Source organism: Girardinichthys multiradiatus, chromosome 13, assembly GCF_021462225.1.
Source record: "Girardinichthys multiradiatus isolate DD_20200921_A chromosome 13, DD_fGirMul_XY1, whole genome shotgun sequence".
In the NCBI taxonomy this organism is placed as follows: domain Eukaryota; kingdom Metazoa; phylum Chordata; class Actinopteri; order Cyprinodontiformes; family Goodeidae; genus Girardinichthys; species Girardinichthys multiradiatus.
The window spans coordinates 19,822,201-19,834,881 of NC_061806.1; the positions used below are offsets into that span (position 1 = coordinate 19,822,201).

General features: G+C 38.1%; 1 long non-coding RNA gene across 2 annotated transcripts in view; it reads left to right on the plus strand.

The window, feature by feature from the left end:
• Nucleotides 1-5,355, plus strand: part of LOC124879893 — a 12,774-nt gene extending 7,419 nt beyond the window's left edge. Inside the window, exons 3-4 of one of the 2 annotated variants that reach the window (XR_007041153.1) lie at nucleotides 4,377-4,454; nucleotides 4,621-5,355. This is a non-coding gene — a long non-coding RNA (uncharacterized LOC124879893). Of the gene's footprint in view, nucleotides 1-4,376 lie in introns of both variants that reach the window. The other variant, XR_007041152.1, reaches the window with a different exon arrangement.
• Nucleotides 5,356-12,681: the final 7,326 nt, after the last annotated feature.

The following is a 12,681-nucleotide window of genomic DNA, read 5'->3' on the forward strand; positions in this document are numbered from 1 at the left end:
TTAACCTCTTGGTGTTGCCCATGAGGCATAGAATGGAAGAAATTGATGCTGAAGACAGGTGTGCTTTAAAGACTTGAAAGGTTGAGATCAGGAGAACCAGTCTGTAAGAAGCAGAATTTGTACATGTTGTAGGAGGGGTCAAATACTTATTTCATGAAATGTGTTTTTTGCTTTGCATTCTGTCTCTCCACCATAAAAATGTAACTAATATAAACACTGGAGACTGTTAGAAAATGTAGACAGCCATCATAGCATTATCTGTCAGACAGCCACCTGGCTGCCCCAGATCCTTCAAGGGTCCTTCACAGCATGAAACATGAGAAGAAAGTGGCTAAGTTTAACAATCATTCCTTTAAATGTAAGTTTTGGTTTATGTCTGATGCCACAGCTATTCATATGGAACCCTACCCTCCCAGTCTTGGCTTAAAACCATTAAAGCTGTAAATATGAATATTAACTGTCTAAACTTCCACAACATCCCATTGTTTTGTATGACACTGATTTATGTTGGTTCATCCTGCAGGCTATATAAATCTGCAAATCAGTTGTTTGGACAGATCAGCTGATTGTCAGTCCTCCAGGATATTTTCAAAACAACTACAAGACCTCAAAAAGCACAGCAACATGTCATCTGTGATGACATGCATGATCTCCCTCATGCATGATCTCCCTGTGCGTGTCTAGGTTCTTTCCAGATGGTAAGGCTTCCTCTTACAGTCCTTTCTCTTGCCGAGATAGGCAGTGGATGGATGAATGGATGGATGGATGGATGAATGGATGGATGGATGGATGGATGAATGGATGGATGGATGGATGGATGGATGGATGGATGGATGGATGGATGGATGGATGGACGTAATCACCAGCCTCAACCAACATGATTTCATGTAGTAACACAGACATTGTTAAGAAAAAGACAAGCTCAACAACTGCCTCTTGGAAAAATGTTGACATTTGCTATCTGCTAATGTAGCTCATGTGAACATTTTATTTTGGGTTGTTTTAAATCACTAACATCAGCAAAAACAGGGATGGGGATCTCCATGTATCTGACTGTATCATCACAATATTCTGAGGAGGGATAATATCTTTTTCTGCTACTAATGAAGGAAGTAAAAACCAGAATTAAATCCCTTAAGTATGCCAATATTAGCTATTAGCCACTAGCAAATACTGGTACCCTAATTTAGCCATGGTTTTGCTCAAATATCTCAAATGTTCTAAGTACAGGTGGTGTTTATCAAGGAAATGTGTCTTCTCAGGAGGTCTAATCCCTTGTTTTTAAACACCATTAGTATTGGAAACAGATTCTGTTAGAAATGTAACACTTTGTTTTGTTCTTTTTCATGTGTGCAGTGGCTTTCGTCTCTGCATCTACATGAGGCTCCTGGCACTGTTTATGTGTGATGGAAAACGCAGGCCGGGTTAAAGAATTCAGATTACTGGTTGGCTAGACAGGCCTGAGCGCATATCAGCATGCTGAGACCTTTGGTGGAGTTAACCCCGCCGTCTGTCTGGAGCATCCAAAGTGGAAGACATTAGGGGAACCAGTTAAAGACTGGCTTGAATTTTAAGAAACATATATTCGGTCTAAGAACCTGAAATTATACAACATCTCAGTCAAGTTTGTGACATATTATTGTATGTATGCTCCCTCTCCTAAAAGATTTTTCTATCAGGGAATGCAAGTTGGAGTGTTGAAAACCCATTTCTCTGACTAAATACATTACAAAGTTTTACATTAAAACTAACATCTTTTCAAAGTCATTTGGGACCTCCTAAAAATCTTCTTGTCTGTATGTAAGCTGAATAGATTGGAAGAAGCAAAATCTTCTAAAATAAAAGGAAGAAGATAGAAGTCAAAGTAAGCCACCTCCCTTAAAGGGAAGCCGTGCCTGGGTAGATTTGCTTCTATGTCTAAATGACTCAGAGTCTGGTCAGCAAACGCATAATAAATGTGACTGAAATATCCCCACACAATGTCACCAGAGTTAATTGCTAGATAGAGCTGGGCCGTGGTTTAAGAGAGAAGGAAAAAGTCCATCTTTTAAAATGAGTGAATATCCGCATGTAGTTTTTCTTCGGTTTGAAACACTACATGAATGTGTAAAGAGGGAAAGATTGATCCTCATAGCACAGGGTAATGTTTGGAGGATGTAGTTGGTAAGAGCACAAATAAAGTGTACTAAAAATGTCACCCGGATGAAAAAATATCTTCAGACTGCAAAAATCTTTCTTTACATTCCTTATAGGATTTCTGTGGTGGACTTTGTCGTAGCCTAAAAAATAAGTGATGCATGAATAGTTAACTTTGCTAACCTTTGCGTTTACCGTTGTGTGGGGCTAGGTTTGAAGCAGAAATGCCCACTTGAGAAATAATGAGTGAAAAGAATAGGTTCCATCTCGTTTCATGTTGTAAAAGTCAGCCTCATTCTATCGTTGTGTGCGTTCACTCCAAGGACTTTCAGTGATGTAGTGGGAGGGCAAATATTTGCTAGCAGATAAAAGAAAAAAAAAAAAATACAGGAAAGCAGTTGACACTGTTCCTGCTGAAAACTTGCATTTCCACAGCATGATACTGCCACCCCTGTGTTTCACAGTTTTCTAGGCAATGTGCAATGTTAGTTTTCTAGCATACTTAGCGTTTTGCTGTTTTGCCTACATGGCTTTTGTTAAACTGCCAAGAGGACTTATCATGTTTTTCTTTTAAAAATGGCTTTCTTCTTGCACTTGAGCTGTGGATCTCTGCAGCTCCTTCAAAGTTACCATGAACCTATGAGCTTTTTATATGATTATTGCTCTCTTCACTTGGACTGTCAGTTTAAGTGGACAACCATGTTATGGTAGGTTTGCCCTTTCCATTTTCAGATGATGGATTTAACAGTTCTCCATCCAATGTTCAAGTCTTGGGATGTTGTTATATAATCTAATGCTGCTTTAAACTGCGCTACAACTTTATGCTTAGTTCCTTGGTCTTTATGGCGCTGTTCCTGCATAAGAAAAGCATTCCCAGCATGATGTTCTTATGGTGAGGGATGGTACTATCGGTGTGATGTGCAATGTCAGATTTTTCTCATTGGAGCAGATAACCTTCTTGGTTTTCACTCTAACAAACAGGCCGTCAAAGAACAACTGTGTTTATTCTGAGATTGAAATACACACAGGATCTTATTTACTAATTGCTTGACTTCTAAAGGCAATAGGTCTGTCTGGATTTTATTTTGGGTTATCAGAGTAAAAGCGAGCTGAGTACAAATACATGGAATCCTTTAATTGCTGAAAAGTAAAAAAAAAAAAAACATATCCTTTTTTCCACCATGTTATAAACAGGTTCTACTTTGTTGTTGTTTATTAAGTAAAACATATATTCCCAATAAAATAAATTAAAGTTTGTGGTTGTAATGTTTGGTTGCCTTTTCAGGCTAAGTTATCTTATCCATGTCTTTTTACCACCTTTTAAACATTGTGCCTCTCAAAATTTTATTAAATATAAAATAAAATATAGTGGCTCCACAAATGTCAGCTCTTAGATTAAGATGGTCCTGATGGTTGCCAGTGTTTAAAAAAAAAACTCAAACGAGAAGAACAGACGCGTATTTAGATTGTATTACAACGTAAATATGATCAGCCGTGAAGCTGTGATGGGAGGGAAGCAACATGCAGCCTTGATCGTGTTCAGTGAGTCTAGTGTTTTTTGGTTCTTCAGGGGTTAAAGCTGAGCTCAGATATGGTGAGAGAGGAGAACGCAGAAATCGTTTCCACATTACAGCACACATGAAATGAGTTCAGCTGTCTGGACAACCTTTCTCTCTCTCTCTCTCTCTGGTTGGTTTGGGATAAGTTCAACACAGCTGTAGATCATTACACATCTAGGGGGAAAAATGCTGGATGACACACCAGAGTTAGAAGAGACAATGGACTTCACCCATAACTAAAATAAAACATACATATTCCTTATAATTAACAAAGACATACCCTACAGCAAAGCAAACATCGGAGTTGTAGAAGTGTGTCCAATAAGGAAAAAATATGTTAATAAGTACAGCTGTGTGAGTTTTATTGCTCCTCCTATTACTTCGCTACTTTAGCTCCACCTCTTCCAGATTACTCTGGTTCCTGCACTTTAAGTTTTGTTTAATGGATGTCGAACAGCAGAAAGAGGGCAAAACCCTGTTCTTCTTTCTTTTCAGTATGGAAAGTGTTATTTCCACTCAGTTCTAGCTCCATATGCCCTAATGTTACAGTCTGCTTTATTTCAGCTAGCTTTGATGGACACTGTCTGATACCAATAAATGAAAGATACTATTTTATATACTTTCTCTTCTTTTTTCCTTACATTTTCTTTTGCAAATATCTTCCTCTCTGATTCTGTCCAGATAAGCCAGCCACACAGAAAGGCAGAGGGGCTCCAACAGGAAGAATGATGGATGACACCTCTAAGCTGCAGAATAGAGGTCAAAGTTAGAGGGGAGGGGATAACAACTTTCTGAGAGCAATTGAAGATCAACATATGCCAGCCTCTTTTTGCCTGACTTCAAATGAACCATCTCCCACCAAAGGAATTGGAAGTATTTATAGAAATGCCACCATGAAAACTAACATTTTCTTCTTCTTCCACAGGTATTTCCCAAAACGTATCTGTGATCAGTATCTTAATGCCTGTTGTTTCTTCTAAAATCAGTGAGTTTCAACATTAATGGAAGTGGAACATTTAGCATTTATTTTTTTTTGTAGCTAATCATGTTTCAAGGATACATAATATTGGAAGTACCTCTCCCGACAAGCTTTTATGGATAGAAATGTGCTTAGCAATAATGATGTACAATTGCCTGCTTTAAATCGGTTGCCAAAGCCTGTAAGTTTTTGTCAAGGAGGATCTCAGCGCCTGGCTTCACTGGCTGCTACAGTTGGTGTGACAATAAGGAAGTAAAGCGACTCCTCCAGACCTCCTCCAGGCCCAAATGATCTCAGATGGGAAGGAAGAAAACAGCCGGAGGGGGATGCTTTTACTGGATTACAGGAAGACACCCCATCCATCCATTCATGCAGTGAGAGGGAGAACGTGCATGCAAACTCAACACTGATGTTGGTCACATTTAAAACTCAAGCACCTTAGGCAGCCCTCAAACAATGTATCTGCAGTTTAAAGTGAAACCCAACCACTGATCTGTAGCTGGACAAACAGACCCCACCTATTCCTTTAAACCTATTCCCAGTTATGGTTTAACAGGTGTTGAGTTTTATGTTGCAATGTGATTTTAGCGAATTTGAAGCCAATAATAAATGTATTTTTCTTCTTTATGCAAGTAAAAGTGTTTGTGTCTGTGTGTTTCCTTTTTGTCTCATTAAATTATATATTCTCAAAGTCTCTTTACTGGTATTTTATGTATGGTGCCTTAAAACAAATTCAAATTCAAAGTCTGAACTTAAATCTAGTTGAGCTGTTGTGGTGGGACCTCAAAAAGGTAGCTGATGCTTTAAAACCCTGCAATGTGGCTGAACTAAAACAATTCTGCAAAGAAGAATAGGTCAAGTTTTCTCCACAGCGATGTAAAAAACGCATTGCTATTTATTGCTTGATAGCAGTTGTTGAAGGGGCAGTTCCTTTTTCAAATAAGGCCAAGTGAGTTAGAGTGTCTATTTCTCCTAATAAGCAATATCACATTTTGCATTTTGTATTTGCTTAGATAATATTTTTCTAATATTTAGCTTGTTTGATAAAGGGACAAAACCTTTTCAGGGGACTGTATTTTATTCAATATATCCCACAGCTTAAATGTAGCCCAGATTCTGAAATCTTCTCTTTTGTCTGCGTTTGATTGCTCTGCCTAGGAGCAGCTTTATCTCTTTCAATTCAGTCAGTAGCAGTGTCACTTTTTCCATCTGCAAAGCTTTAAGGGGATGTGGCTGCAAGGCTGCAAGGGAAAGCCTCATCTGAGAGGGAAATACATTGCAATGGCAGAAGAGAGACCAGCTTAAGATAAAGCCATTGTCAGCAGACTTGGTATGGTATATATTGATGAAGTGATTTTACTTTTTACTTGGCCTTTTCCTTCCTGCAATAATCCAAATAAAAGTTGTATCTCCTTTCCCAAAGGTTGCCTTTGCTCAGCTTATATTCTATTTTCTTCACATCAAAATCTACTTCCCCACAGCTCCTCCTCTTCCTTCTGTCTCTCATCGCTGATTTTCTTCAATTTGTCTGCTCCTCCCTGCCTATGTTGCAGTTTATCTGTATACAAAGTCCAGGGTAGCTGTCCAGAGAAAACACATGCTTTGTACCTCAAAAGGGAAAATAAAACTCATTCATGAAGCATTCATATCCTGTGACATATTTTAAAAATGCTATTTTCGTGCTCCGACAGGTTTAAGGTGTCCTAAGTTTTAACTGGATATTGGAGTGTTAGTGTAGGGGTGGGCATGGCAATTAGGTCTCTGGTTCAAAGTGTCTGCTGTGTCTTTAACCAGCATTTATCTGAAACAAATATCACCATCATCACCCTGACACGCACCTTACTGTACATTAATCTAGATTCTTGTATGTGACCAGGATGCTTTTGGAGATAAACCACAATGTTTGCATGCTATAACATCCAGATCACACACTTAGAAACTGTAAGAGGAAAATAGCTACTGACCTAAATTTACCCATGTCTACACTCAGACCAGAGATGAAAAAAAAACAACAAAAAAAAACTTTGACAAACAAAGCTGGATGGGGACCCATGTGGATCTTGCTGCCATGTGCAAGAAGGAGGATGTTAAGAAAAGTAAAAACAAAGAAATCTCTAAAGCTTAATGTTGGAGCACTGCTCCAAAGAGTTGCATCTTAGGATCATCAAGTCTCCCTCACGTCCATTTGATGCAACCTACATGCCAAGCAGATGCTTGAGAGGGATGCAAGTAAAATTATGTCTCCATCTTACCATCACAAATATAAATATGATGAGTTTGCACAACTTCATTGCTACCTTTACTGTAACCGTGTGGTTTGGTCAAATGAGAGACTGAACCTTTTCAACGACCAACGACTTATAAAAGTTGAATATGTGGAAAAACACCTCTAGTAAGTATGGTGGAAGGTCTGTGATGCTGTGGGCTTGTTTCTCTTTCAAAGAAACTGGGAACCATGTCAGAGTTGTAAAATACCAGGAAATTTGAAATAGAAATCTGAAAATATAAATATATAAATTATATATATAAATAGTAAATTACTGTGTCTTTGAAAGGGATAAATCCGAAACACACGGCCAAATTAACAGAGACAGAAGGTAAAATTTTTTCATAGCATGTAAGCTCTGAGGCATCAATCCTTTAGAAAAAAAATGGGATGCACTAAATCTATTCATTTTCTTTTTTTGAGATCTAATTGCAGTTGGAAGATCAACACCAGCGCTATACTGGGATACACAACATGAATGAGTTGCACCTGCAATGTACCAATTATTCAGTTGCAATATTGCACATTCTAAACTTTGGGATTTAGATTGTGATTCGTTTTATTCTGCAGTTCAAATTAACTCACATCTGCTTTATATGAATGGCATGTTAGCATGTCTTTCACATTTTGAAGAATAAAACTTGCTGCTTTGTGTCCCATCATATTGATACCCTACAAAACACACTTATTTGAAGTTCCTAAAAAGTCATATCAAGTTAAAAGGTAAAGCATGAATTAAACAAAAGCATCAGTTACATTTATTTTAGTGTGACTGTAAAATTTATCTTCACTGATATACTCAAATTATTGGTTGAAGTTTTCTAAATTTATCTCTGTTAAGTCATGCAACTGCTATAAAAGATTCATTAATTTTAATTCTTCCTAGACAGCCTTAATAGGAGGGTAACAAATTTGCCCATTTCTGGATATATACATACATTGCCACAACAAATAGTTTTCAATTATAAGATTAATGTTTGTTCTCAATCTTCCCCTTCTAATTATGAGGATATAATCTTTAACAGATGTGTGTTCTTGGGTAGCAATCCATTTAGAGCAATGGGTTTAGGTACTTAATTAGCAGTGTCAAGTACACTAATAGGTAAATATGCCGTTTACTGTAGGAAAACCCCAGGTGAGACCCTGTTGGGCAACTTTAACCACATGCAAGTAGTTTGTTTAGAAGTTAAAGTGTTTATAAGAGTTCTCAAAGACATCCAGGCCTCAGGATGATGTGTGCTTTGTGCAGCTGAGAGCTGCTGTTCATCACTGCTGTGTAGAGAATACCAGGGCCAGATACTGGTGACTCTAAAAAGCCAAAGTGAAAGATAATTGTTACCACATTACAATAAGGCTCCCCTTATAGATTGCTAATAAATAGCTCACAAACATGTTATTAATTCATCTGTAAACACATTACAAATAATTAATAAGTGTACTTAGTCTCTAATGTTTAGAATAGCAACTCTACATTTAATATACAGGTGAACAGATTTGAGTCACTATTTAGCAAGAAACCGGTCAGTTTGGTTTCTTTCTCCACACCCCATTAATGCATAAACAACACTTATTAATGATTTGTAATGGGTTTACAGATGAATTAATAACATATCTGCAAACTATTAGTGATCTATAAGGGCAGCTTTATTGTAAAGTGGTACCACATAATTATAGCTATAATTTAGTCCACATAATTATGGTTATAATTTAGTAAATTTAATAATATTATAGGTAGTAATAATTTTCCTGTGCAATAATAATAACAATGTCTGGGTTAATTTATTATTTTTCTCATATTTAATTTTCTTATGAGCTTGTAGCTCAGCTTAAAGGGCTTATGTTTTCTGTATACTCCATGAAAACCAATGCTTTGCATAGTTGTGTTAATAAGGTTTCATCTTTGCACAAAACTTTGATCAAACTGAACATGATACGGAAATTTCTGTGCTACATATTACACACACATGTGCAATTTGTGCTTCTGTGTATTACCATTTGTTTATATGTTGCCAGCATAAAAAAAAAAAAAAAAGCTTCAGCGAGCACCTGGAACTCATTACATCCTGGTGGGGATATGTGGCTGGCACATGAGTCTTAAAGTTGCAGGGGCTGTTGCTCCCACATTACGCTCATTAGTAAAGTCTGCACCCCCTTCTGACCTGGCCGTTTTCGGTGACCTGATGATACCATCCCATGCTGCGTGAGGAGGCTGACCCTAATGTGTTTTTCTATTACACAAAAGCTGTTTTAACTTAATCAACTGCACCCACTAACAAATATTTTATTTAGAAACACTGTGGAAAAAATGTACTAGTGAAAGCACAAGTAAAAATATTGAATTCATTGCATTACTTTGCTTGGTTGTGCAGTCGGCATGAATAAAACTAATCTCCAGAATGTTGTAATGCCATTTTTTTCTTACAAATTCGCAAATGAGAGTGGCTCATCTTCAGTAAGTAGGTAGGAGAGTTAACGTCTCATCTGCTGCTTGCATTTAAAGGTCTGGCTGATGAAGGAAGAAATTCCTTCTGAGAATTATAGACTCTTTTATTATTTTTTCCAGCTTCTTTTGTCTGGCTCCTCCCACTCTCTCACTGGCTTCTCTGGGCTTTAATGGAAAATCACCATCATAGCCTTTGCTAGCTTGTATTTCTGCTGAGACTTAGACAAAAGCTAACTTCTGTACAGTAGTTAAATGATTTTAGAGCAGTACCTTTATCCTGAAGCTTTTAGATTAGAAGTTTCACATATAAACAACTTTTGTTTATGATGAAGTTGCACATAACAGACATGTCCCAGACAACTGTTTAGATGTAGTCAGAAGCTGCTTGAATGACAGTCATGGAAGAAAGTGATGAAAATCGAGATAAGATTCAGCTCAGAGAGGGGGTGGGTAAATCAAAGAGGAAGGTTAAAAAAAGGAAAGGGTAGTGAGAGAAGGGAGGAGGCAGAAGAGGCAGCCCATGACATAGCTGAAGCATTAGTACATGCCTGTTGGCTGACGTCCACTGTGAGATTTCTGCATCTGGTAACTGTTTCTGCTTTCATCCAGCTCACTTCTCTGATTCCTCTTTAGTTGCATTGTCATCCATCCTTTTCTGCTAACTTACGTCAATATATTTGTATTTTGACACTGATTTCATTGCTGATCTGTCATGCTTTGCCTAATTGTACGTTTCTCTGTTCACAGTTACAGATGGAACAAGAAACACTTTAGTAGTTTCAAGAGAAGCACACATTTTGCCCTTTTGCAGTTGGGCAGCTCTGTTTTACCTCTCAGATAAAAGTGAGAATCAGAGGTGAATTGACGATTAACACAATAAAATAAAAACTATGGTAATTATTTGGTAAATGGTGATTTTGCTTGTCTTTTGTTTGAGACCAAGATGGATTGATTTCAGTTTTGACAGGGAAAAAAGAATGGATGTTGAAAACAAAAAAAATGTCTTTATAGCCACACTACAATTTTAAAAGCCTGAATATATATTAGAGATAGTTTCCACCTGTGTGTCTCAAGAAGTCAGGTGAAGACACAACTGGAAAGACTGAACCAGAATACGGCTGCAGGTCCAGATGGTGTCAGCCTTAGAGTCCTGAAGGCCTTTGCAGAGCAGCTCTGTGGGATTCTGCAGCACCTCTTCAACCTTAGCCTGGCCCAGAAGAAAGTTCCAGTGTTGTGGAAGATCTCCTGTCTTGTTCCGGTACCAAAGAAAACTCACCCATCAGTCCTCAATGACTATAGACCTGTTGCCCTGACATCTCACATCATGAAGGTCCTAGAGAGACTCCTGTTGGCCCACCTGACTAAGCAAACAATAAACTATCAGGACCCCCTTCAATTTGCTTATCGCTGTGGAGTTGGAATTGAAGATGCCATCATACATCTGCTTCAACAAACCCACTGTCATCTGGACAAAGCCAGCAGCACTGTGAGGATCATGTTCTTTGATTTCTTCAGTGCATTTAATACAATCCAACCTGATTTGCTTTGTCAGAAACTCCAGAAGACTCAGGTGGAGGCCTCAACAATCTCCTGGATCAAAGACTACCTGACAAACAGACCACAGTTTGTGAGACTGAAGGGTTGTGAGTCTAACCAGGTAGTCAGCAGCACAGGAGCACCACAGGGGACTGTACTCTCACCCTTCCTTTTCACTCTGTACACCTCAGACTTCCAGTACAAGACAGACTCCTGTCATCTGCAGAAATACTCGGATGATTCTGCAGCTGTGGGGTGGATCAGAGATGGACAAGAAGCTGAGTACAGGAAGGTGGTGGACCGCTTTGTGGCATGGTGTGGAAACAATTATCTCATTTTGAACATGAATAAAACAAAGGAGATGATTGTAGATTTTAAGAGAAGCAGGAACAAGTCAAAAACTATTTCCATCATGGGAGAAGAGGTGGAGGTGGTGGAGGAGTATAAATATCTCAGTGTTCACCTGGACAATAGACTAGAGTGGAGATGCAACTGTGAAGCCATCTACAAGAAGGGACAGAGCAGACTGTACTTCTTGAGGAAGCTTAGGTCCTTTGGTGTTTGCAGCAAGATGCTGCATATCTTCTAGAAGTCTGTTGTGGAGAGTGTGATCTCTTCTGCCATCATCTGCTGGGGAAGCAGCATCAGAGCCAGGGACTTTAAAAAGCTCAACAAGCTGATAAAAAAGGCTGGTTCTGTTCTGGGGACTCCTCTGGAACCTCTGGAGATCATTGTGGAAAGATGGATTCTTCATAAAATGAAGAACATTATGGAGAACCCTGACCATCCTCTTCATGAGACTGTCCTACAACAACATCTTCAGTCAGAGGCTTCTTCAGATCTGCTGTAAGACGGAGCACTACAGGAGATCCTTCCTGCCCACAGCCATCAGCATCTACAACGGCTCTTTGAGGAAACCTTCATAATATGAGCTACAACAACATTTAATCTCCGTTTGGGATGAATAAAGTATTTTTGAATTGAATTTGAATTGAATTAGTCCCCCTGTAAATAACCACTGCAGACAAAATGGTTTAAAGGCATTTTTTAACTTGGAGCGCTGTTAATGAAAAATGCTTTTACTTCTTTTCAATGTTGGACAAGCTGTTAGCTTCTGTCTCTGGAACCCACTAATCTGGATTCATGTAACTTTAAAATGCCAAGATCGTTATCAACTGCAGGTGAAATATTGACTGGAAATAGCGTTTAAACAGAACCTAAGCTATGTTTGCCAACTAAAAAATTTCTGAACTATCCCTTTAAAGCCAGTGAAACAATTTGTGGTAAGAAGCTTGTTTTTGTTTATTGATAAACTCCAAGTCTGAAACTATTTTGTCAACACAGCACTGCTTCATCCTGTGAGTTAGAAACCTTTTTATGCTTAAATTATTCAAAGTTCAGAGTTGAATGACATGACAGCAAAAATAAACTGATACTGGACACATACAAGGTCAGAAATAGAGAATAGCAAGTGTTTAAAAAAACATTAAAAACCAATCAGGAAGCTTAAAAATGAATTATTAATTTATTCCAGCTAATGAATGAGAAATAAGATTTGTTGAAAATCACATGTGGGATCCCACAAGGTTCCATACTTGGGCCAACATTGTTTATTTTATACATCTACGGCATTTGTAATGTAAATATATAAATATGTTTTTTCCAGAGCAAACAACGTAGAAATGGAAAGAGTGAGGCTTAAATATCAATTGTTGATGTTCTATTTGTTCGTCATTTTATTAAATTACTTTGTTGGCCAAAT